The sequence below is a fragment of the Eptesicus fuscus genome, chromosome 18 (genome assembly GCF_027574615.1).
Source record: "Eptesicus fuscus isolate TK198812 chromosome 18, DD_ASM_mEF_20220401, whole genome shotgun sequence".
Classification (NCBI taxonomy): domain Eukaryota; kingdom Metazoa; phylum Chordata; class Mammalia; order Chiroptera; family Vespertilionidae; genus Eptesicus; species Eptesicus fuscus.
This window is the reverse complement of record NC_072490.1, coordinates 26,175,103-26,199,495: the sequence shown is the minus strand read 5'-3', so window position 1 is coordinate 26,199,495 and position 24,393 is coordinate 26,175,103. Positions and strand designations below refer to the sequence as shown.

General features: G+C 42.1%; 1 protein-coding gene across 1 annotated transcript in view; it reads left to right on the top strand.

Annotated features, from left to right (window-relative positions):
- The first annotated feature begins 4,543 nt into the window (after positions 1-4,543).
- Positions 4,544-24,393, top strand: part of CPNE4 (copine 4) — a 291,785-nt gene continuing 271,935 nt past the window's right edge. The window contains exon 1 of the mRNA XM_054729573.1: positions 4,544-4,625. The gene's annotated coding sequence lies outside the window, so the exon portion shown is untranslated. The remainder of the gene's footprint in view (positions 4,626-24,393) is intronic.

Below are 24,393 nucleotides of genomic sequence, written 5' to 3'. Positions count from 1 at the left end.
CGAGAGTGGCATTTCCCATCCATTCTCTGTGTGCGAGGTCCTGTGTGCAGGGGGGACTGGTCCTTGTTCCCCTCTCGCCCTGTCTCCATCTCCCCACCCTCTGACTCCAGGAGAGTTGAGTGTTGGTGCCGGACAGAATCAGTTCATAGTTGATTTGCATCTTTACAAGGGACGCCTGGGAATGGAATGAAGTAAGTTTAATCTAAAGTAGGTTTATCAAGAATGATCATGTGTGGGGGTTTTTTCCCCTCCTGTATCACCTATTAATTTTTTAGTGTTGGATGTTTATTCCTTTCAGATATTTAGAAGCCGGTTGCCAAATCCTTCGTCAGCCATTACACAACGAGGTCATTTCCTTGGGCTCTAACTCAGAAGTAATTTCCTTGATCATTTGTATGATTTCCCTCCCCCTGAGCCTCCCTTAATTACTTTTCCCCTTGGGTACTGTGCAGCCTGGTGCTAGACATAATTTTCTGACACTCATCTCAGGAAACTACTTCTGGGGAGACTTTCCCCCTTCCTTTTTCTTTCCTTCTCCTCTCCGTTTCCTCCTGCATTCTCTTAAAAAAACAAACAAACAAAAACAAAGAAACAATAATAAAGAACGACTTTCTCTTATAGTCTCAGACCCAACTTGCCACACACTGGCCCATCTTAAAGGGAAAATAGCCTAGGTCCGTGGTCGGCAAACTGCGGCTCGCGAGCCACATGCGGCTCTTTGGCCGCTTGAGTGTGGCTCTTCCACAAAATACCACAGCCTGGGCGAGTCTATTTTGAAGAGTGGCGTTAGAAGAAGTTTAAGTTTAAAAAATTTGGCTCTCAAAAGAAATTTCAATCGTTGTACTGTTGATATTTGGCTCTGTTGACTAATGAGTTTGCCGACCACTGACCTAGGCAAAAATATCAACAGTACAACAATTGAAATTTCTTTTGAGAGCCAAATTTTTTAAACTTAAACTTCTTCTAACGCCACTTCTTCAAAATAGACTCGCCCAGGCCGTGGTATTTTGTGGAAGAGCCACACTCAAGGGGCCAAAGAGCTGCATGTGGCTCGCGAGCCGCAGTTTGCCGACCACAGGCCTAGGTGAACTTTATTCAAGTTTCCTGTTGTCGTTAATTGAGTTTTCATTTGTTTGCTTGTGTTTATATGAACGGAATGTTTTTTTAGATGGAAAAATAAACCATGGTCATAGTATATTTAAAAAAAAATTAAGTGCTATAGAAGTAATTCTTCCTTCCAGCCAGACACCTAGCCCCAGCTTTCTTCCCGGGATGCTTCTGCTCAAGTGATACGAAATGCTGATTTGAGGGGGGAAAAAAAAAAAAAAAGAAACTTCTTAAAGGGGAAAAATATGGGACAATTACTTTTTAGTATCTTGAACTGCCTCCTCATTTTTATTTTCCAAGTTCAGTAATTTGTGACTTGAAGACACAGTGACTCTCGCGAGGCACACACACTAGTGTAAATCAGCTGGTGCCAGGGACTCTGCAGCTCTTGCCTTCGGTGGAGAGTGTGGCTGCACTGCTTTGTGCCGTTTCCTCCTGGAAAACAGTGTCTCTGACATCCTGGGATATTCCCTTGGCTCCTCCGACATGAAGGAAGAGAACCCAGGGCAAGTGCCTACGTAACTTCCTTCTTCCTTGTTCTTGCATCCAAGGAATGGTCGTGTCAGGTTTGGGGGGTGGAAGGGGACTTGGCTGGCAGCATGCCTGCTACTTGATGAATTAAGCTTTGCTCATACCTGAGGTATTGGTTTTGGATTTCGAGCACATTATAACTGGTTAAATGTTTAGGTGGAAGACTTTAGAATGTCAAGAATTTACTGCATATTTTGAGCTTTAAAGAACTTTTTCTGCTATAAACTGGACTTTTTCTATATTCCGAAGGTGAAGTATTCTATAGGAGAGGGAACAAGGGAGAAAGGAATGAGAGAGCATTCTTTGCTTTAAAAAAGACTTATAGTGGCAACTTACTGTTTTTTTTCCCCTCCCACTTAACAATGTATCTTTAAAGGTCTTTTTATATCAACATTCACAAGTCTACTTCATTCTTTGTCACAGCTGCCTTGCACGCAGAAGTTATAATTTATTTTACCTGCCCCTTATCGGTAGGCACTTCAGTTCTTTCATTCATTTGTTCACTCGTTTATTTGGCTGTTACCAATCATGCTGTAATGATTATACTTATTTGTATGCCATTTTTTCACAACCTGGTGTATATTAGTTGGATAACATTCTGTGCATACCGAGTATAAATGTCTATGCATACAGACATATGCGTATAGCTGCTTTGATACACTCACAGAAGCACCACGAACACGCAGCTCTGCAGCCCGGTTTCCTTCTTTACAAAGTCCCTGAGGGTATCCACAGGTCCAGAGCTACCTCAGCCCTTTCAGGGTCACCTTGCGTTGCCCCTCTATAGATGTAGCTATCAGGGGGTTTGCTTCTGCAGTGTAGGCATTCGGAGCCCGCAAAAGCAGCGTGAGTAGGTTTCCTTGGAGATGAGATGGGGGCTGAAGAGGTTGGAGCGACAGCACCCAGGCTTGTCATAGCGCCGAAGCCTAGGCCGGTCGCAGTGTGAGAGACCACAAGGTCATTGAACCTGACCCCTCCTTCTCAAAGCGGAGGGACTGGACATCTAGGGGAAGTCAGTCTCATGTCTGAGTCGCTTACTCCATGAGGGCCAGAGCCTCCTATTCCCCACCCCGGGCTTTTTCTACTGCACCGTGGGAACCTCTCCTTTGTCTCTGTCCGTCCTGCAGGCTGACTCTCCTGCTCTTTGTTATTTCTCTTCATGACCTTGCCTGGATGATCTCTGACCTTGTACATTCAGAGTGGAAAGGGACATTAAAACACCTTCTCATTCCATCTCCAGAACCCAGGTAAAATTTGACAGGCAGGCAGTTCTCTTTTGCAGGAGGGATTTCCCAGCTTCTGCAAGGCAGCCATCTCAACTTGATGATGGTTTCAAAACCACTGCTAAAAATAAATGACATAATTTTTGGAGAGAAAAAAGGATGGTTCTCTGTCTTTCTCTACCTTGCATCCCTTTTGAACAGGCTGTGGGGCCTGGGGCCTGGGGACAGGCCTGGCCTTGTTCACTAGCCTGGGGGAGGGAAGGAGCAAGCAGGCAGAGATGGTATTTTTCTGCCAGTGGTGCCCTTAATGAATCAGATCACATCAGAGTTGGCTCTTCTCTCATTGGAAGCAGGGAAGAGGAGAGGCTTCTTGGTGTCCTTTCCCAGTTGAATCTGCTTCCAGATGAAGAGGTCAGATGCCATCATTGTGAGCTGAGAGTGCCCTGGTGAGAAGCAGGGAAGTCAGTATATGTGTGTGTGTGTGTGTGTGTGTGTGTGTGTGTGTGTGTGTTAGGTGTGTGAATGTGCAAACTATATATATGTATACATGTTCATTTACTGTATATATATATATATGTATGTACATATATATATATATACGTATATACATATATATGCATGTATATGTATATATGTGTATAAATGTGGCCACATACACACATAATATGCAAACACATATATATACACACACACACACTGGATTTTACAATGTATACCTGTGAAGGGAAGCAGAAGATAAAATCTGTCTTAAACCTCTTCCAGGAAGGAAAAAAATAAGAAATAACGATATTAAGAAGATCTGAGAATAGAAAGTTCTGACAAAAGCAAGTGCTTTTCTTTTTGAAGTGAAAGATCTCCCACAGGACAGGTCCTCCCAAACCCCCCCTTTTTGTGCCACAAACAGAATTTTAATGACAGCGCTTCCCTGTCTGTTTACATGTGGGCATCACTGACTCTGGTTGCCGTGGTGATTTAAAAGAACTTGGTATGGCCCTGTAGTTTGGGTAAAGGGCCCAAGAATGCCCTTTTGTGACTTGGCACCTTGCTGAATTGTTAGGGTAAAAAAAAAAAAAAAAAGTCAATGCTGTGGTCCATGAACCAATTTCTTTTGACAAGATATGTACTTTTCCTGCCTTATTAATAGATTAAATTGATCTTAGAAATAAACATTCATACTCATTTTTCCACTGTTATAACTATTCAAATCATTCCTTCCAGATTTCTTTGAAGTAGATTCCCAGGTGGGGAATAATTTTCATTTCACTGGCCAGAGCAAGTAATGCGACTGTAGGAATCCCTTTCCACGTCCCGCGTGGTCCAGGGTTCCGGTTCAGGGTTCGAGTTCTGGAGAAGGGCCGCACACAGATGAAAGGAGACTTGAAGAAATTCAATTTGGCGAAATGGGGGGCCAGGCGGTAGTCCAACTCTAGTGGGAGAACTACCCACTGCTCTGGCCCTGCCATCCCTTTTATTGATGCTTTGGGGAAAACATCTTAGCCAGGATAAACAGAAATTTACATGGAGCCCTTAGGCAGGAAATAACAGAAACTTACAGGGGACAAACCAAGGTGGAGGCTGCTTCAGCTAACAATGTCTCAACTAAAAGGTGAGTGGTTAGAGCAATTAAGGTTGTTGACCAGCCTTCCTGGCTTCCTGTCAACATCTCTCTTTTAGTGAAACTGATTTGTTTCCGGCATGTGACTACATTCACTTTGGAGAGAGCAGGGGACTTTGCCTGGAAAAAGGAAGAACTGGAAACCCTTGGTGAGCAGCACCAGTTATGACCAGAAGCATCTATTATGGGGCAGGCACTCTGCTAGGCACGTCTCACTGAATTCTAATCCACTTCATAGGTAGAAAACAGGCCTATTTTGGTCAAGCAACTTGAACATAGTCACAGCTAATAATTAGGGAGGAATCCAGGTCCTTAGGTCTGATTCCAAAGGGCATGCTTTTTAAACACGCACACACACACACACACACACACACACACACAAAATTCCTATCAAGCAATTTATATCATTTAGGAACTTGGAGGGGTAAAGGAAGTGAGGAGAATTTAATAACTGTATTTGCATTTTGGGGTCACTTTTATCTTAATAAGGCACTTTGTTTTTCTTTAGACCTGGGCTCTGAAGTACACTGAGGTGACTGGGGAGTTGTGGGGTTCTCCTTGCATTCAGGGTACTGTTCTTGGACTGGGAGGAGAAAAAAAAATCAGAACATAGCCACCAGTATCCTTGTAGAGATTATTATTCTCTAGGAAAAAGAGACATACTTCTAAAAAAGGCTTCTAGACACTTCAAGAGTCCACTTACAAATTAATACATGCTGTACCTCTTGAAGTTTGAACAAGGTATTTTATAAAAGAATGAAGATTCCTTTCATATGCAAATAGCAAAGTCTTGAAACTTGTTCAGGTATAAGTATGTATTGTTTCGAGCAGAGTTTGGAACAATGGTTCTTATATTTTTTTGAATCAGGGACTCTGGAAAATTGCTGAGAGCTATTCTCTCTACTAGAAGAAGGTATTTTTACACTTATAAATTTTTTAATTTCAGGGGCTTCACAGATAGATTTCATCACCAGAAACTCATCCATTTGTGCAAGACTTCATGATTTAGATAAAATACCCAATATAAATGTTTAAGTTCCTAGAACAGTACCTTCCACATATTAGGTGCTCAATAAATATTATTGAATGAATGGATGGAAAGAGAAGGAAGGAATATTTGAGATGTATCTCTAATACATGCTCTTCCTTGTATGGCTATCATTCCAAAGGATGGTCTGTATTTTGCTTTGGGGCATCTGAGCACATTTTGTGGTTGTTCATAGCATGAGAGTTGGACACAGAGGAGCTGAGAGAAATTGCCATGAAGTAAAGTCTCAATGAATTGAGAAAATGGTCTAGAGCAGTGGTTCTCAACCTTTCTAATGCCATGACCCTTTAATACCGTCCCTCATGTTGTGGTGACCCCCAACCATAATATTATTTTTGTTGCTACTTCATAACTGTAATTTTGCTACTGTTAATGAATTGTAATATAAATATCTGTGTTTTCCGATGGTCTTAGGCTCTACAGCAGCGGTTCTCAACCTGTGGGTCGATAGCAGGGTCGCCTAAGACCATCGGAAAACACAGATATTTACATTATGATTCATAACAGTACCAAAATTACAGTTATGAAGTAGCAACAAAAATAATTTTATGGTTGGGGGTCACCACAACATGAGAAACTGTATTAAAGGGTCACGACATTAGAAAGGTTGAGAACCACTGGTCTAGAGAATGGCAGTTTTACAGCTTATTTTATACATTAGAATCAAAGGAGGAGATGTGAGGGGGAGTGGTGCTACATGAAATTCATTGGTGGTAGGTTAGGGAGACCAGAGAAAGCAGAGTGGGGAAATCTCTGAGACTGGATAAAGAGTAAAACATAGAGACACATACTTCTCTTACATCATGGGTATAGGGCAGCTAATAACATTTACAGCACACGGAGATTGTATGCCGGAGACAAGATAACAATGAGGGGGTTCTGTGGTCTGCGCTGGTGGGATATTGTGCCCTCAGGCATCTGTAAAAGGGGATTACTCTGTCATTCCAAAGGTATGTTATCTTAGATGCAGAAAGACAATAGTCAGGCTCAGTTAAGGTTAAGATTGACCTTTGTGAAGGAAAGGACAGGCCTAGGACAGGACTCGCCACCATGATCCTCTTTTCGTTAGTAATTGTTATGTTCAGACCATCCTTTGTGGTTACTTTTGGTCTCTGAGTTTGTAGGGTCTGCCATCCTGGCCTCCCCTGAGCTTGCCAGGTTTAGCATGTGGCCCCTTTTTCATCCACAAGAACCAGGAATGGGCAGCAGAGGAGGGATGGGAGGATACTTTTGGAGAAACAGGATGTGCTTGTTGGTAATGGAGTAATATACTGAGTGCGTATTTTGATGACTATTTCAGCCAGGGATGCTGGCTGACCATTCAGGTTATTGGAAAGGCTATAATTTAGGCTGTTCACACTGTACAAGGTCCCATTTCCTTTGGCTTTATAATAATGCATATTTGCTGAGCACTACTTTGGATGGGTTCCTGAGTCAGGCAATACCATACATGTTTGCTCCTCACAGCAACAGTGGGACTCACTCAGAATCATTACGGTTTAAACAGTGACTAAACTTGGAGTGATTAAGTGACCTGCCTAGGGTCATAGAGGAGCTATTGAAATGCAGTCCTTTAGATTGTAAGAAAATTTAAATTCTAATAAGCACTGTGAAATGATTCCTTAAGGGGAAAAAAATCACTCTATGAGTCACAGTTACTCTAAAGGTTTTTTTTTTGTTTGTTTGTTTGGCTCTCTCTACAAAAGCGTTATTTTAATGACCTGAATCTTTAGAAGTGCCCCAAAGTATGACTTATTACTTGAATTTGCTACTGGATTTTAGTATCCAGGAGAAATATATTGGGGTTAGTCATTCAAAAGAAAAAACGTTCTGTTAGACATTCGTATTCATAGCTGATTGTCCTTGTAATTCAGGGCAGCGTATAACATTTTAATTTAGGTGGCTTTGCAGGTGAGTGGGTGGAAGGTGTGGAGAAGGGAAGCAAAAGGAGATCATCCTAAGTTGCATCTGAGAGTGGAAAACATTCTTCGTAACCTTCTATTAATCTTCAGAGAGGCACCAGCATGCCCCGGTGTTGCAGCAGTTACACGGGTAAGCTGGACTGGGTGGAGGAGAGTTTTCCGTTGTTGTTTTTAGTCAGTTGTTTCAGTCTCTCCTTTCCATAGTCTGATGGTGTGTGCAGCAGTCACATGGTGGGCCTGGAATGGGAAGCTGGTGGCTGTGCCTTGGTGCCTCCTCTCACACTCTGCTCTGCTCAGGCACTTGGTCTCGGGTGACTGATAATCTGTTCTGAAAGGACACTGTTTGAGTTTGTGATTTTTCTCTCACGGCTTTGGATGAAAAATAGCCTGCCTTTTCTCTCCCACCCTTCTGGTTCCCCTAAGGCTTAGATGTGGGAATATTTCACTGAGTCATTTCCCTATTAGTTGATGGTTTAAATATATATATATATATAATGAGAGAGAATCACCGATCAGCTGCCTTCTGCACATCCCCTGCTGAGGATCGAGCCCAAAACCCTGGCATGTGCCCTGACTGAGAATTGAATGGTGACCTCCCGGTTCATGGGTTGATGCTCAACCATTGAGCCACACCAGTCAGGCCCTATTAGTTGATGTTTTTTTTTGTTTTAAATATATTTTATTGACTTTTTACAGAGAGGAAAGGAGAGGGACAGAGAGCTAGAAACATCGATGAGAGAGAAACATCGACCAGCTGCCTCCTGCACAACCCCTACCGGGGATGTACCCGCAACCAATGTACATGCCCTTGACCGGAATCGAACCTGGGACCTTTCAGTCCGCAGACCGATGCTCTATCCACTGAGCCAAACCGGTTTCGGCATAGTTGATGTTTTGATGTCTTCAGTGATCAGTAATCATTGGTTCCTGTGGACTCGCAGTCCCTCCAGTCTTCTTTGATAACTCCTTGGCCTTTTGGTTTCAGTCAGAACACCCTTGCCTCATTCACAGCCTGTGGCCCATGAACTTGGGCTGTAGGTGACATTTATGGAGCTTTCGCTGCTCTAGACACTTCGCTTGCATTCATCTCATTGATTCATTTTAAACCCTTTCAGGATTGGGAATGTGAGTGCTTATTATTAATTCCATTTTGCATACAGAATAATTAAAGCTTAGAAAGGAATATACTAGTATATTGCCAAATCACACAGCTGTTCATAAGAGAGTTGGAATTTCACTCCAAATGTCTGATTTCAGAGTCTGGGATGGAGCAGTGGTTCTAAAGCATCCAGAGTGTCAGAATCCCCCAGAGGAGCTTCCTGGGCCCCAGCTCCAGTTTCTAAATCAGCAGCTCTGGGGAGGGGACCTGGAAATGGGCATCCTATATAATAAAAGGCTAATATGCAAATCGACCAAATGGCGGAAGGACTGGTCACTATGATGTGCACTGACCACCAGGGGGCAGACGCTCAATGCAGGAGCTGCCCCTTTGTGGTCAGTGTACTCCCACAGGGGGAGTGCCCCTCAGCCAGAATCCAGGCTCACGGCTGGCGAGCGCAGTGGCGGTGGCAGGAGCCTCTCCTGCCTCCACGGCAGCGCTAAGGATGGGGAGCGGGCCTAAGCCGTCAGTTGGACATCCCCCGAGGGCTCCTGGACTGCAAGAGGGCACCGGCCGGGCTGAAGGACCCTCCCCCCCAGTGCACAAATTTTGTGCACCGGGCCTCTAGTTTCTAATAAGTTCCCATGTGATGCCAATGCAGCTGGTCTAAGGACCACTCTGAGAATCACTGGTGTGGTGTACAGAAATGGACTTCTGGAGTCAGTCTGCCTGGATACAAACACTGGCTCCATCACCAAGAGCAAGAACCAGGGAAAATCACTTGGTCTCTGAGTTACTTATTGCTCATTTGTACCTGCTTCACTGAGTTGCAGTGAGGAGTACGTGAGATACAGCATTTCGAATGCCTGGAATCTAAAAATAACTCTATAATGTGATTCCTGTTGTTACCGTTCTTACTAAATCACACTGCCAGGACTCTGCTGGTCTTTCTCATCCTCTGAGACATCGTATATTTTGTTTTTGAAGTCCCATTATTTTATTAATCACACCCATGTTGTTTTCTATCCTACTCTATCATACTTTCCTTCCTTCAACACCTACGGCCCCTAAATCACATCTTTCTCCCTCCAACCAATAGTGCGGTGTTTAGAAGCTTCCACATCCATGTGACTAGAATAAAGCCTCCAACCCTCTAGCTTTGCAATTTCTCCACCTTAACTTTATCTCTAATAGTTCTTTGCCTCACCCACTTTCTGGGACAGAAGATGCAGTAGAATCATTTGACTTCAGAACTCACCTAGAATAAGCTCCTTAAAGATAGGGGCCGTGTGCTATACATCCAGTCCTTGACCCTCTGCAGTGCCTCCCACAGTTAGCAGGACCCGAACCAGTATCTGGTGGGTGAATAAGTGAGGGAGTTGGAAGTCAGGAGGTCTGAAAGAGCTTTGACCCTTGGGGGGATTATTTCCCTGTTATGGGTTTTGATGCCTCAATGAAAGGTTGGGATCAGAATTTAAGTATTTTAAATACCTGCCTTTTCCTTTACATCCACACATTCCCCAGGTCAAATGACTTCCTACTCAGCAATTTGGTAACTACGCTGATAACAAAGGCTCTGCGCATGCCCCTCTTTAGCGTATTTTACAATCAGGGTCTCCTTCCTGTGGACCTGATGCTGAATGGAATGCAGGTCATGCTAGTGTACACGGTGGTGGAGACTTTTCTTCTTCCAAATCCCCACGACTCAACTCAAGAAGCTACTGTATTTGTTCCAGGATCAGGCTGACAGCCTGGAGACGTTATTACACTGTGGAAAGGGCTGCTGCTTTTTGTTTTTACAGTTTATAAGGTGCCCTGATGGGTTCTGACAAGAGTATGACTCTAGTGGGGATGTGCTCTGAGAGCAGGTATAGATGAGAGAGCAGTTTCTCACTGAGTTCCAGTGTGCGGTTATGTTGCATCCCAACTCAGTCAAAGTAGGACACGGCATTGAACTAGGAGAGACTGCCCTGCATGCAGGATGACCTAACACCCGATCCTGGAGCAGTGTGGCTAGAGAACAGGAGTGACTTTTAAAAATATAACATGTTTTCTTCCTGATGACAAAAGTATCATCAACTTTAAGATAAAAGATTAAACATTTTAATGAAGAATATAACAAGGTTAAAACTTTGGGATTTAGCCCAGCCAGTGTTGCTCAGTGGTTGAGCACCGACCCATGAACCAAGAGGTCCCTGGCTTGATTCTGGTCAGGACACATGGTCAGGTTGCAGGCTCAGTCCCCAGTAGGGGATATGCAGGAGGCAGTTGATTGAGGTCTCTCATTGATGTTTCTATCTCTCTAGCCCTCTCCCTTCCCCTCTTTCTAAATATCAATAAAAACAATTAAAAAAAAAAGAAAGGAAGTAAAAAAACTCTAACTTGTAGTGTTTCCTAATTTCTGAGGTGTGAAGAGTTCCACCATGGCTGATTTCAATCTACCATGGTAACAACAGAACACCATTTTAAATTATATATGTATATTTATAATTTATATATGTATATTATTTATGTATATATACATATAAATTAAATGTAAATACCTTAAGAGCATAGATAACAGTAATATGTAGTAAAACAGTTAGGAAGTGATGAGTATTTATTATCATTGTTTTAAATATAATGTAATTTTATATTTGCATAAATTAATTTTTAATAACGGCTGTGTTTAACAACCAGCTTGCACAATTCCAGTGCTAGCCGTTCCAGAATACCACTCATTAGGTGTTATAAAGATTAAAAGAAAATCTTGATAATCACAAATTTGTTTAGAATGCTTAGGCCATTTCTTCCTCCCTCCCTCTCTCCCTCCTTCCCTTCTTCCCTTTCTTCCTTGATTTCACATATAAATGATATCATGCAATATTTACTTTTCTCTATCTGGCTTGCTTCACTTAGCATAATGCCCTCCAGTTTCATCTATGTTGTTGCAAGTGGCAGGATTTTTTTTTTAAGCCTGAATAATATTCCATAGAATGGAATATTATGTTCCATTCCTCAGCTATTTTGAATAGTTCTGCAATGAACATGGGAATAAAGATAGTGATTTCATTTCCTTTGACTATATGTTCCGAAGTAGGACTGCTGTGTCATATATTAGTTCTATTTTTACGTTATTGAGGAAACCTCCATACTGCTTTCCACAATGGCTTTACAGTTTACATTCCTACCAACAGTGTACAAGGGTTCCCTTTTTCCCACAGCATTTGTCTCTTGTCTTTTGACAATAGACATCTTAGCAGGTGTGAGGTGATTATCTCCCTCTGTTTGATTTGTATTTCCCTGATGTTTAGTGATATTGAGCATCTTTTTATGTATATGTTAGCCATGTATATGGCTACTTTGGAAAAATATCTATCCAGGTCCTTTGCCCATATTTTAAATTGGATTATTTGGGTATTTTTTGCTATCGAGCTGTATGAGTTCCTTATATATTTTGGATATTAACCCCCCTCATTGGACATGTGGTTTGCAAATATTTTTATTCCATTCTACTCATTGCTTTTTATTTTGTTGATAATCTCCTTTGCTTTTTAGTTTGATGTAGTCCCATTTGTATATTTTTGCTTTTATTGCCTACACTTTTGGAGTCAATTCCAAAAATCTGCTTTAATGTGTCTTTATGCCAGCACCATACTATTTGATTACTATAGCTTTGTAGTATAGTTTGAAATCAGGAAGCATGATGGTTTTAGCTTTGCTGTTTTTTCTTAAGATTGCCTTGGCATTTTGTAGTTTCATGCTACTTTTAAGACTGTTTTTCCTAATTTTTTGAAAATGTCATTGGAATTTTGATAGAGATTGCATTGAATCTGCAGAGTGCATTGAATAGTATGGACATTTTATAATGTTAATTTTTCCATTTTTGTGAACATTGAATATCTTTCCTTTTATTTGTGCCTTTGATTTTTTTCATCAGTGTCTTGTAGTTTTTTCAGTATATAGGTCTTTTACCTCCTTGGTTAAATTTATTTCTAAGTAAATTTATTCTTTCAATGCTATTGTAGAGGAATTATTTTCTCAGTTTCCCTTCCTGACAGTTCATCGTTAGTGTTGGAAACAACTAATCCTATATAATCCTATATAATAAAAGGCTAATATGCAAATCGACCAAACAGTAGAACAACCAGTTGTTATAATGCACACTGACCACCAGGGGGGCAGACACTCAATGCAGGAGCTACCCCCTGGAGGTCCGTGTGCTCCCACAGGGGGAGTGCTGCTCAGCCAGAAGCCCTGAGCTGGGTTCACAGCTGGCAAGTGCAGCAGCGGTGGTGGGAGCCTTTCCCACCTCTGTAGCAGAGCTAAGGATGTCTGACTGCTGGCTTAGGCCCGCTCCCCTGAGGACATCCCCTGAGGGCTTCCAGACTGTGAGAGGGCACAGGCCGGGCTGAGGGACCCCAGCCATATGCACGTTGGGGGCAACCAGGCTGGCAAGGGGAGGGCCATTAGGGGCAACCAGGCAGGCAGGCAGAGGAGGTTAGGGGTGATCAGGCAGGCAGGGGAGCAGTTAGGGGCATTAGGCAGGCAGGCAGGTGAGTGGTTAGGAGCCAGTGGTCCTGGATTGTGAGAGGGATGTCCCTGTGGGATCAGGTCTAAACCAGCAATCGGACATTCCCCGAGGGGTCCCAGATTAGAGCGGGTGCAGACCAGGCTAAGGGACCCCCCTGTGCATGAATTTCATGCACCAGGCCTCTAGTTTTTATATATTGATTTTGTATTCTGCATCTTTACTGAATTTGTTTATTAGTTCTAACAGTTTTTTGGTGGTCTGCATGATTTTCTATATATTAGATCATGTTTTATTCATTCCTCTCAGATTTGAATGCCTTTTGGTTTTCTGGCTAGGAATTTCAATACTATGTGGAATAGAAGTGGTGAGAGTGGGCATCCTTGTCTTGTTCTTCCTAAATTCAAATCACCACCTTTAAGTCCTTATCTTCAGTGACTTCACAGTAGCATTTAACAAAGTTCTATCAAAACAGAATTCATGATTTCCATCTGTGGAAATTGCTTCCTTTTCCAGTGTTTCTCTTCTCAGTTGGTCATGCCATGAATATAGGCAATATCACTTTGTCATCTTCCTCATCTTGTACTCACATATCGCATTTTTCACAAAACCTGTCAGTTTCCCACCCCTGCCCGAAATCTGCCCTTCTCTTCTGCTCCTACTTCAGTCTAAGCTTTTATCACTTTCTAACTTCATGTCTGATTGCCCACCTAATTATTCTTCTCACTTCTATTCTTGCTCTACCCCAATCCACTTTTTATACAGCTCCAGAGTGGTCCTTTATTATTTACATATGTCATGTCACTCATGTCAGATTTAAAATCCAAAATCTTCAATGTGGTCTACAAGGTATGATCTGACCTTTGTCTCTCAATCCTCATTTTCCTCCTCAGCCACTAGACTAACTTTAGTTATAGGCGAGCTTGGAGGCTTTGCATATACTGGAATGTTCTTTCATCAACTCTTTATGCCACCTAGTTAGCCACCAGGTTCAACTTCAATGTCCCTTCCTTAGAAAATCCTTCTCTGATCCCAAAGGGTACTCCTCTTATATATCCTTTTTAAATCTCACCATACTTTGTACCCCTTCTTCGTGACCTTTATTCAATGGTGTAGGTGCATATTTGTATACTTACTTACTAAATGTCTGTCTTTATCATGAGGATGGGATCTGGGTCAGTCGTTTTTCACTTAGTCACCAGCATTTCTCACAGAACATGGCACAAAGCAGCGGCTCAGTAGATATCTGTTTACTGGATGATTGAAAGGGGACTTAGACTAGGCCTTGCTTTGACACAGATATTTAGTGGCCTGATCTGTCATATATCAGATAGCCAGTTGTTCTTTTAGGGTTCTATATGTGACTTTGTAATGGAACCAGCAGATTTTATGGTAATGAGGCCTTTCAAATTGTCAGCATGCATATAATTTTGTTTACACTGTTAACCCTCAGTTCTGAGACCTCCTGTCCTCCTCTCCAAACCCATTAGCTGACATGTGAGATTCTCTGATATTCTCCGCCACATCATTCAGGAAGTCTCATGAACCTTCCTGTCCTCTGACTACTATGTTCATTGGGAACATTGCTTTTTACTGTGGTAGCTGAAGCCATATCATATTGATGCTCACTTCTATCATGGTGCCAAACTAGAAGTAGAAAAAAAGAAGTAGCATTTTGAAAGGCAATAAACTTTGAGATGTAAGAACTAAGGGGATTGTTTCCTCTCTCCTGGATTCATAGAATGTCAGAATGGGAAAGTATTTTATAGCTCTAATGTAAACATCTGTTGCACAGATAAGAAATTTGAAGCCCATAGAAGTAATTTCTCCACGGCTACCCAGTTTTTTGGCCCCTTTGTTCATTACACCTTGTATTTATCTCAGTAACCAAAATAAGTGCATGCTGACTTTAGATTGATTTTCTTGGACTATTTTCTGAATTTTAAAAAGGTTGGAGCAAAATGAAGGTGAGGGATGAAATGGGGATGATGACATAGTCTCTGCAATTAGAGGGAAATACTCAAGTTCTTTATCCCTCAGGGTTGAAGGGATCCCCAAAAGCCATATAAGCCGTAAACACTGGTGCAGGTCCCACAAACACAGTTGCCAGATCCATAGGTACGATGCTTAATACTGAGGTCATTAGGAATAGGGTTTACTCTCTCATGAATATAGTTTCCTTGGCAAAACAGTGTTGTTGGTCAAGATAAGGTTACTATTCTACTTGAGGGGACTTCAGTTTCTCCCTAACATTTTAATTAAACGGGGCCACCAGTTTCTCCTTCACTGATTTTTTTAAAAATTTAATTTCCTGAGACATTTTCACTACTCATATGCTGAGGATTTTGTTCAGTGTTGCTTGGGTTTCAGGAGGATATCCAAATGATTCTACCAGTCTGATTGGTAGAGCCAGTTTCATTGGCTGTACTTCATACCGTTATTGAAACTGCCCTGAAATTTGTGAGGCATGAGTAAGTGTAAGCTGCCTTTGCTAAAATATCAGGTAGTGATGATTCCTGTATGCAGTATTGGGCCATGCATTGACTGGAAATATTTCTAATCAACACCCTTGGTTTCCTGTGTGTGAGCTCATTCTTTCTCACCTCGCAACAGTTCATCTGCCTCCCCCCGCACCTTGTGAGAGAGGCAAAGGCACAAGATGGGAAATAGGAAACTCAAAAGCACCTGCTTCTGAAAAATTCTGTGATTACAGGCATCAGGATTGAGAGCTCCCCACCATTCAGCAAGTTCTTTGCTACCCAAGGGAAGAGATGCTCTATCTGAAGGGTGGCAGCTCTGCTCCTTAGGGTCCTACACTTGAAGACCCAAAGGGACTTGCATGTAATTGGCAGCTTTTAATTTAGTCTGTCCTGATTGAAAGAGGTAAAGGAGTTAATACTCACCAAGTGCTTACTATCTGCCAGGCACTGTGAAGGGTTTAATAGGGCTGTCATATTGCATGACTACAGGGAGCACTATCCCCACCGCAGTCTTGGTAAAATAAGCCACTGAAAGTTGTGCAGTGAGGTGTCCTTATGTCTATTATCACAGTTACTACAACTGCCCCATAAATAACCACATCAATAAATTAAGTCCTTCGGCTTTCAATAAATTTCTTCAAAGTTGTGAGCCCCAGAAGGCGACCAGAAGCAAGGATGAGGTCAGGGAGTGTATTCCCCTGGCTTCTTTCCTGCAAGGTGACTCTGGGCTGGCTGTGTCCCTGCTCTTCTCAACACAGTTTTTTTCTACATAACTTGATCCCTCTGGGTTCCTGTTCATCCTGTTGTCCTTCGGCGACACGGCCCCTTGACGTTTCTCTGCATTACACTCACCCTGACTTGGATGTGCCTTGTGTTTCTTGTAGGGACCCTGACTAACACAGGCTAGATTTCAAGATGAGGTCTATCTGAAAGGTTAAGGCCCTTTCCATTACCTCTTGTTAATAGCCATCGTAAAATGCTAATACTGTAACTCGATTCTCTTTTGAGTCAAGTGGAGTCACTGACAAGAATCTCCAAGGTGGTGCATGCTAGGTGCCCACTTGCAGAATCTCCACAGGACATTTACGGTAAGAGCACTTGAAGCTAAGTGGACCTGCTCTGCGTGTGCATGGGGCTCAAGCCATTGCTCATAAAGACTCACTAGCATAGTACCTCCTGTGAAAAAGGTCCCTCTGGTCTCAGAAGCCTGTCAGTGCTCCTAATGCAGATTCATTCAATACCACTAACATTTGGCAACTCCAGGGATGTTCAATTAAAGCGTAGCTCGGCCGGAGTGGCTCAGTGCTTGAACCAGGAAGTCAGGGTTTGATTCCTGGTCAGGGCATATCCCGGGATTGCGGGCTCGATCCCCACCCAGTAGGGGGCATGCAGGAAGCAGCCGATCAATGATTCTCTCTCATCATTGATGTTTCTATCTTTCTCTCCCTCTCCCTTCCTCTCTGAAATCAATCAAAATATATTTTTAAAAAGCTTTAAAAAAATTTTTGTCAGGAGTAGGAATATGCATTTTGATAGAACGGCTAATTAGTTGGAGGGCTTTTTAACAAAATGGTTAGGCAGGAGAGAAAGGGTCATAGAAAAGGTAAACTCTGATAAGGGAGGGGGAATGTGCAGAACTGTACTGGGAGCTTTGCCAAGGCAGCAGGTCTCTGCAGGTGGTAGGGGACTTCGAGGAAGCCCTGGGGGGCCAAGGACACTGCCTAATAGAGGAGATGTGAAGACATGGAGGAGGGGTAGAAATGAGATACCAGACAAAACTGAAATCTCCACCTACCTGACAGGTTTTCTCTTGCATGCCCGAGATGATGTCATTATAGATGTCTGGTAAAGCATCTTCATGGCTTAGTTTAATTCTTCCACCTCATTATAAAGAGTTACTCTAATTTCCTGTTTATTTTCCAGCAAAAGGGAAGTTCAAAACAGATTATTATGAGTGGGTTCCCAACCTGGCGGGTGTCTCCGTGAAAGAGATCACAAACACAGGAGAGGTTGGCAAACTTTTGGAGGGTGTGTACCCATTCTTTAGTTGTTTATCCCTTAAATTAGGCCTACGGTTGTGGTAGGAGCTACCCAGAAACTACTGGGGTCTATATTAGTGAAATCCTTGGTATAAATTCTCAGCCATTAGGAATCCATAGATGAAATGGAAGGAGAGAGGCAATGTTGGTAGAGTGGAAAGGGCCATGGAAAGGAGGCTAGCAGCTAAGAACAGGCTCTGATGTCAGACCCTGATACTTAGTAACCATGTGACTTTGGCTAATTTGCATTACTTGGTCTTCAGTCACATCATCTGTAAGTAGGATAATAATAATAATATATACATAAATATATACAAACATACATAACATACATACATACCTCACAGGTTTACTTTACTGTGAGAATTGAAGAAGTTAATTTAAATTAAGTGCTTAGAACAATTCCTGGCACACATTAAGGGCCATTTAGCCATTATGGTTATTGTTACTATTAGGCAGACAGGGAAGGAAGGAGTGCCGTTCACAGTTGGTGAGAGCTTGCCAGCAAAACTTGAGCTTGGCTAAAACTGGTCCAGATTATATAACTCAGACGCATCTTTTGGGTCCCCTTTGTTATTCATGCATCCATTTCACAAATATTTCTTGAGTGTCTACAACGTGCCAAACACTGAGTGAGGTATTGGGTCCATCATCCGAAGCATTCGTAGTCTGCCACGTGGTTCACCTGAGCGTGGAGGAGACAGATCGGTGAACAGATAATTACAATACAGGAGGGCATGTGCTATATTAAGGAGAGAGCCAGCGTGTTAAGTATATAGGAGAAGAAAGAGAGGAGGAGGGAGAATGGAAATTTTAGCTGGCTTGGAATAATGTCAAGATTGGCTTCCTGCTGACCAGCCCCTTAGTAGAAGAAAACAGATAATGCATTGAACAATACACTTAAGGTCAACGTTGTTTTATTGATCAGTTCAGTAAGTGCTTATTGAACACTGCTTCCCTGCTAGGTGCTGTAACACTCCATGAGGGCCGAGACATCTTTGTCTCAGCGCTCAGTCAACACCTGTGTACTGATACAAGGGTGTGGACAGGAAATCAGAGACCTAGATGATTCCAAAGGTTATTCACATCTTGGTCTTTCCTGGGAAACTCTGGTCCCTGGTGGGCTTAGTTTGTAATAAAGTGATGGTATTTGTGCTTCTTATCTGCTCAAATGGATGAACAGAGAGTAAATGCAGCCATCAACTCATTGGTATCTCTGGAACACAGCAAATCTTTTTGTGTGTGTGCGCACGTTGTTGGGGGCTGGTGATCAGGCGTGAAAGGAGAGGTTGGCAGGATGTATGACATATAAGTCTGGTTAACCTGAAAAATCTTAACCCTCCCAGAGACCGGGATGCTTATTTAGAGGACACTGGAACTCCGAGTGACTTCCTTTGAGGTTGATGTTTAGAAGACCGTCTAGCTCAGCTTTTCCTCCACTGTCCTAGGATTGGCCCTCTCCCCGGACTGTATCCAGAGCCTCGTTATTCACCGTCAGTACCAGAAGCCAGGCTTCGATGCTGATGCTAGTGCAGCCAGCTGCTGCTCATTCCCTTTAATTTTTTCCACACCCTGACAGAGGTGTCAGGGAAACAGCAGTTTCTCAAATGACAATTTCCCCGGGCTTATGCCTGGGAGACCTAACGCTCTTCCATCTGTTCCAGTCTGGCCTGGAGTGAGCGTGACCACATAGTAGTCACTCCGATGTGTTTCCCTTAACAAGCACGGTCCAGCGCAAACATGGAAAAGACACAGATTGGAGACACATGGAGATCACGCCTCAGGCACGCCCACCTGGACACAGCCTCAGGCCTTGAGACGGCCTTTGGAATGCTTGCTTGGGCAGTCACTGCCAGGGTGCCATTGCCCTCTCAGACCTCTGTCTGTAACAGATGGGCAGCTCCTGTTGTTGAATGGCAAAGGAATATGGGCAGTGGGCGTCTCTGGCTTAAAAGGCTTGTTCTTTTTAATAGGTTTGGCTGCTTGCGTGATAAAATTCCCTTAAAATTTCATAGCCAAGTAGATATAAAGCATGAATTATAAAAGTTTGTTTTAATACAATCCCAATTTTATTTGCAGGCAATTTATTTTAGAAGAGCAAACTTATAAATTTTAAATTATATCTCATTTGATTCACTGGTATACGTATAATTAATACATGCTTATTCTAGATTTTAAACATGAATATTATGCAACAACTCATGTCTGTAGAGTTTACTTAATGCTTTAAAACATAATCTTTATTGCATTTTTATTACAAAAGTAATGCATGCATACTTATTACCTACAATTTAGAAAATACAGAAATGTACAACACTGAAAATTTTAAATCATCTATAATATCATGACTCTGAGATAGATTCGTATTGTAGCGTATTTTCTTCTGGGCTTTAATCCTATGTATGCATCTAATATGTTTTTGAGTGATTTTGACATATAAAGCTAAGTGACATCAACAATGCAAACAGCAAAGAAAATGAAATTACTTTTCTTGCCTGTTTGCAAGCTTGCCCTTGAATGAGTGTTCTCTTAAGTGTAACCCAGCTACCTCTACCTCCTGCTCCAAAGACAAAGCCAGAAAACCATGGTGGGGAGATGGCATGGGGAGTGAGGACAGGCAGACAAAAATGAAACTCTGGTTAATATCTGGACCAGAGTGTAAACTCTTTTGCTGAATGTATTTGGAGGACTGTTTTACACAGGGGAACACAAAGATGATTTCATTCATTGATTGATTCATCCATCCACTTATTCATCCATTCAGCAAACATTGATTGAGTCCTCATTTTGAACCAGGTACTGTATAGAAAATGGGATAAAAACATAAATAGGACACACCCGGTACCTCAGAGAGCACCCATTTCGGGGTGGTAACCAGATGAATAACTCAGCAATGACAATGAGATGCCTTAGGAGTTGTGATTCAGTCACGTGAACGTGTGGAAATGGCATGTCTGTCAGTTGCATTGGTTGGAAGGAAAGGCAGTGGTGGAGATGTGGCGGGAGAAGGGTTCTGTGTACTGTACTAGGGAGTTTGTTTTTAATTCTAGAAGCACCTGGAGTCACTGAAGGATTATAGAGAGGGGAGTTAAATGTTCACATTTGTATTTTGCCTAGCACGATTAGAAACAAACAAGATTTTGACATCAGACAGCGGCATGATCCTTTGAAAAGCAAACAGAGCCCTAGCCAGTAGCTCAGTGGATAGAGCGTCAGCCTGCGGACTGAAGGGTCCCGGGTTTGATTATGGTAAGGGTGTGTACCTAGGTTGCAGGCTCGATCCCCAGTGGGGGGCATGCAGGAGGCAGCTGATCAGTGATTCTTATCATTGATGTTTCTATCTCTCTCTGCCTCTCCCTTCCTCTCTAAAATCAATAAAAATATATTTTAAAAAAAGAAAAGCAAACAGAACAATGCCTAAAAAGCAAATAAGATTCCCAGAGCCTCTGTTTGCCTATCTGTAAAATGGGAATAATAACGGCCTGTAAGGTTGTTGTGAGATTTAAAATGCAAAAGAAAGTAGATTGTGAGGCAAAATCACTGAAACCCAATGAATGTTCAGTAAATGATACTACTGTTAGCTGCAAGGCGTACAGGTTCCTTCGGTCCTGCCTCCCCTCAGTCTTGCTCTCTCTTCTCCACCACACTCTACAGTCTAACCACATAGACCACTCAAGATTGTACCCCCCTTCCCCCCCCCACCACCACTTCAAGCTCAGACCTCCACTCATTTGCTCAGGCCAGTGGTCGGCAAACCACGGCTCACGAGCCACATGCGGCTCTTTGGCCCCTTGAGTGTGGCTCTTCCACAAAATACCACGGCCTGGGCGAGTCTGTTTTGAAGAAGTGGCGTTAGAAGAAGTTTAAGTTTAAAAAATTTGGCTCTCAAAAGAAATTTCAATCGTTGTACTGTTGACATTTGGCTCTGTTGACTAATGAGTTTGCCGACCACTGGCCCAGGCTATTCCATGTTCATGGTGTGCTGTTTTCCTTTCTCTTGCCTGCTTTAAGAACTATGACCCATCCTTCAAGACCTGACTTAAATATTTACTCTTTTTTTAGAGTATTAAAGGGATTTTGGAGACAGGAGAGAAATGGAAAATTTCTCACTCAAATTGGGAGACTGGGTTTAAAAGAATGTTCTTAACAGTCTTTGACATTTTGGAAAAGTGAGATTTGCAGATACAAACTTTAAAATAGTTTATTCTTGCTTAAAATAGCTAAACCTATAATAGGGTGTGCTTCTCCCGGGAAGGTCCAGAGGCTGGTAACTGACCAGGAAGATCTACTTCCTTTCCTGAGTTCTCCTCCTCCTTCCCTTTCTCAAAACCCTCGCTTGTTTTATTCAAATGTTTATTTCTTTTATCTTCTAATAACCCCATTTGTATTTCTCATTAATAGTCTTTTCTTATTTTTTACTGATCATATCTTTATTTTTAAGAATATTTGTTATTAGCATTGTTATTATTAATACTAATTTATTACTAACTTTAAATTATTGGTATATTTACTCCAGTAATTCTGCTTCAAATAATCAATTGTTTGTTTTTGTTTCTTTTTAAAAATTCTTTATTGTTGAAAGTATTACATATGTCTCTTTTCCCCCCTATTGCCATCTCCCAGCCTGCCCCTGCCCCCGAGTCCCGGCCTACCTGCTCCCCCCCGCCCGCCCCTGAATTGTCTTAGGAGTTGTGATTGAGCCACGTGAATGTGTGGAAATGGCATGTCTGTCAGTTGCATTGGTTGGAAGGAAAGGCACTTATGGAGATGTGGTGGGAGGGCTCTGTGTACTGTACTAGGGAGTGCGTTTTTTAATTCTAAAAGTACCTGATTGATCCTTTGAAAAGCAAATAGAACAACTAAAAAGAAAACAAGATTCACAGAGCCCCTTGGTTATGTTTATAGCGTGCATACAAGTTCTTTGGTTGATCTCTTATCCCCCGCCCCCACCCTCCCCTGTCTTCCTTCTGAGGTTGGACGGTCTGTTTGATGCTTCTCTGTCTCTGGATCTATTTTTGTTTCTCAGTTTATGTTGCTCATTATATTCCACAAATGAGTGAGATTATGTGATACTTAATCTTTCTCTGACTGGCTTATTTCACTTAGCATCATGCTCTCCAGGCCCATCCATGCTGTTGCAAATGTTAAGCGTTCTTTCTTTTTCATAGCAGCGTAGTATTCTATTGTGTAGATGTACCACTGTTTTTTAATCCACTCATCTGCTAATGGGCACTTAGGCTGTTTCCAAATCTTAGTGGTGACTCAGAGAGTGCAGATGCTTGATATTGTCACTCCACTGTCTTAATCAAAGCCTTCTTTGGTCAATGTGACAGTGGAAAGGATAGCTAGCGGATATATATTGGCTCTTCTGTGCTTCTTCCTGAAGCATTTTATTTCTCAGAACTAGTCACTTGGCTCTGCCTAACTGCAGGAGTGCTAAGGGAACAGATGGAATGTTTGGTGAGAAGATTTTACACAAGTGTACACACACACACACACACACACACACACACACACACACACAGATTTTTACCTTTGCTTCTTTGGTTCTACTATTACCGTGAAAGAGGATGGTAACAAAGCAAAAGTTATATATAGCAAGCTTTTTAATTGACCTAAACTCTTGACTTTTCAAGTGAGAATGTAGTTAGCTAATGTTTACCCTTCCCCCCACCAGAAACTAATTTCTTGACAGAACTTGTGAAAAAATCCCACATGTACAATAAACCAGTCTAAATTATAATTGAACCTATTCATTTTCAAGTTTTTGACCCAAACCAAAATATATGAATAACTTAATAGGAACTGATTTTTAATTTGGAGTCTTGATTTATAATAATGATTTATCTTTAAATCACAGCTCTCTCAAATGATCTGAAACGTGAGCATGGGAGCACTTGGGTATTTACTATATTATGAGTCACAGGACAGGAGAAACAGAAATACCATTTTTGTAGAATCTACTGTGTTCATTATTAAGCTTGGTTCTTTTATATCTTATGTCTCCTCAGATACTCAAAATAGCCCTGGGTGGTAGCTATTACTCTCTTCTTTTTTAGAATGAAAAAACTGAGGATCGGCAAAGTTATGTCACAAGTAGGTCATGTCAGAGCCAGGACACAAGTTCACGTGCTTGGGTCTCCAATGCACTTTCCACTCTATGCACCACCCAGGTGTTACTCTTACCCATTTGGGCATCTCATGTCCTCCAGACACAGCGTGCTGCTTCTTTGTTTTTGCCATTTTAAAAAAATATATATATTTTATTGACTTTTTACAGAAAGGAAGGGAGAAAGATAGAGAGATAGAAACATCGATGAGAGAGAAATATCAATCAGCTGCCTCCTGCACACTCCCCAATGGGGATGTGCCCACAACCAAGGTACATGCCCTTGACTGGAATCGAACCTGGGACCCTTGAGTCCGCAGGCCGACACTCTATCCACTGAGCCAAACCGGTTAGGGCATGTTTTTGCCATTTTTTTGATGGCTGAACATATGAATTGGCATCGCCTTTTTTCTTTTCTTTGCCTCTTCAAATCCAGAGCAAGCTCTTGGGCTTAGCTTAAAGACCTGTCTCCTCCATTTACAGATAACATAGTGATAGTTCCGTGTAGAGCACCTAATACTGGTTCTGGCATAAATAAGTCTGTTTGATAAATATTGCCTTTCTTTTCTCTTCACCAGACTTTGGACCAAAGCATCTGTATCTCTTCTGGGCTTTATCATCACTTAACTTGTCTTTGTTAATTATTTTAGCAATTCATCATATATCTACTTGCAGAAATCGTTTTCACGGGAACACCTGTAACATAATGA